The sequence below is a fragment of the Mastomys coucha genome, unplaced genomic scaffold (assembly GCF_008632895.1).
Source record: "Mastomys coucha isolate ucsf_1 unplaced genomic scaffold, UCSF_Mcou_1 pScaffold5, whole genome shotgun sequence".
Taxonomy (NCBI): Eukaryota; Metazoa; Chordata; class Mammalia; order Rodentia; family Muridae; genus Mastomys; species Mastomys coucha.
In genome coordinates this window covers 64,988,607-64,991,320 of record NW_022196911.1, presented here as the reverse complement: position 1 = coordinate 64,991,320, position 2,714 = coordinate 64,988,607, and the positions used below count along the sequence as shown (strand labels likewise).

General features: G+C 45.2%; 1 pseudogene; it reads left to right on the top strand.

The window, feature by feature from the left end:
* The first annotated feature begins 6 nt into the window (after positions 1–6).
* On the top strand, positions 7–2,242 carry LOC116078683 (annotated as a pseudogene).
* The last annotated feature ends 472 nt before the right edge of the window (positions 2,243–2,714 follow it).

Here is a 2,714-nt window from a genome sequence, read left to right as displayed (position 1 = left end):
GTCTGTATGTGTACTGTTTAATTGGGGCTCAAAGAGGCAAGAATTTTCAAGCTCCTTGTGCCTTCTTGAAAAACTAGAGAAAGATGCTAGTGCAGAAGAAACAAAGATAATCTGCCTAAATCCTACCATCAGGAAGCATGGTTTTTTTGGGGGGGGATGGGGGGTGTTCGTTTTGTTTTAAAGAAATGCCTGGGTAGTCCTGGCTTTTTGGGCATCTATACAGACTAGGTGGCCTCCAACTTGGAAGTGTTCTGCCTCTGCCTCAGGAGTGCTAGGATTAAAGGTGGGTGTAACCATGCCTACCTAACCTTAAAAAAAATGTTCGCCTTTAATCCCAGCACTTGGGAGGCAGAGGCAGGTGGATTTCTGAGTTCGAGGCCAGCCTGGTCTACAGAGTGAGTTCCAGGACAGCCAGGGCTACACAGAGAAACCCTGTCTCAAAAAACAAAAAGAAAAAAAGATCCTAGACTACATAGTGAGCTCCTGTTTATTTGTTTTTCAAGACAGGGTTTCTCTGTGTAGCCCTGGCTGTCCTGGAACTCACTGTAGACCAGGCTCACCTCGAACTCAGAAATCCTCCTGCTTCTGCCTCCCAAGTACTGGGATTAAAAAAAGTGGAACTTGGGCTGAAGAGATAGCTCAGTGATTAAGGGCACTGACTGCTTTTCCAAAGGTCCTGAGTTCAAATCCCAGCAACCACATGGTGGCTCACAACCATCTATAATGAGATCTGATGCCCTCTTCTGGTGTGTCTGAAGACAGCTACAGTGTACTTACATATAATAAAAAATAAATAAACCTTTCTTAAAAAGTGAAACTCATCAGGCTACTAAGCTCATCTAATCAGCTTCAAGATCTTAGTATTACACAGGAACATTGAATTTTCTGAAGCTGGCCAAGGTGGTTTAAGTCTGTAATCCCAGCACTTCTGCAGCCAAGCAATAGGTTTGCTACTAGTTTGAGTCCAGCTTGGACTACATAGTGAAGGTAACCAAACTGAGCTACAAAGTAAGACTCCCAATAAATATAGATACATAATTTTATGAAACTTTGAGGTAAACTATGTTGCCTACACTGGCCTCAAGCTTGGAGTCTTCTTGCATGAAGCCCTCATGAATTAGAATCGTGTATCAGCATGCCAAACTTTCATTACTGATTATAGCCTCTAATGGCGGAACCATTTCTCTAGCCCCTTATTATTATATTTTATTTGGTTTTGGGATGTATGTGTGTGTGTGTGCATTTGTGTGCACACACACAAGTCACGGTGCCAATGGAGTTCAAAAGACAACCTATGAGATTTGGTTCTCTTCCAGGGGTCAAACTCAGGCTTCAACCACTGTAGCAGATGCCTTTATCCACTGAGCCATCTTGCTGCCTGCCCATTTTAAAAATAATGAACTGCTGGGTATGGTGGTACAAACCTTTAATCCTAGAACTCTGAACACAAAGGCAGTCAGATCTCTGTAAGTCTGAGATCAGCCTGATAGCAAGTTCCACTCCAGTCAGGGCTATGTAGTGAGGCCCTGTCTAAACATAAATAAATAGCGCAAGGGGCAGCCATATTGCCCAGCCAGAGTGGCATGATCCTGAAGCCTCTCTTCCACAAGGGTTAGCAGCAGTGAACGAGCACTTGGTTCAACCAGCTGGTACACAAGATCCACAAATGCAAGACCAGGAAGTCAAAGTGTGCCACATTGCCCTCTCACCCCATGGCAGGTCCCATCAGGCCCATGGTGAGGTGCCCTACAATGAGATACCACACTAAGGGTCCAAGCTGGCGAGGACTTCAGCCTGGAAGAACTCAGGGTAACTGGTGTCCACCAGAAAGTGGGTTGCAGCATGATGGCATCTTTGTGGACCCAAGAAAAGAAGCAAATCCACTGAATCACTGCAGGCTAGTGTGCAGCACAGCACCTGAAGGAATACCTGTCCAAGCTCGTACTCTCCCCTAGAAAGCCCTCTGCTCCAAAGGGAGAGAGTTCTGCTGAAGAACTCACATTACCCACCCAGCTAACTGGACCTGTGCTCTCAAACAAACAAACAAAAAACAAAACAAAACAAAACAGGACCTGTGATGCTCATCTGGAATGTCCGCAAAGAGGAAAAAGCCAGAGTCATCCCAGAAGGAAAGAAGTGTGAGCCTTTTGCCAGTCTTATGGCCCGGACTCGTGCCCAGCTCCTTAGCACACAAATGCAAAAGGCAAAGGAAGCTACAGAACAAGATGTCAAAAAGTATTGAGCTGCTGGGCAGTGGTGGCACACACCTTTAATCCCAGCACTTGGGAGGCAGAGGCAGGTGGATTTCTGAGTTCAAGGCCAGCCTGGTATACAGAGTGAGTTCCAGGACAGCCAGGGCTATATAAAGAAATCCTGTCTTGAAAAATGAAAACAACAACAACAACAAAGTCATTAATTCATTAATTTGGGCTTTTATTTGGCTCCAAATGTTTAAATTGAATATTTAAGGAAATTAAATGGAAAAATGGCCTGTGATATAGCTAGCTCAGCTAGTGAAGGTGCCTGCTAACCTGATGACCTGATTTCAATTCCTGTACCCACATGGTACAGAGAAAGGACCAACTCCCACAAATTGCCCCCCCCGTCTGTCTGTCTCAGTTGGTCTGTCTCTCTGTCTCTCTCTGTCTGTCTGTCTCTCTCTGTCTGTCTGTCTCTCTCTGTCTCTCTCTCTCTCTCTCTCTCTCTCTCTGTGT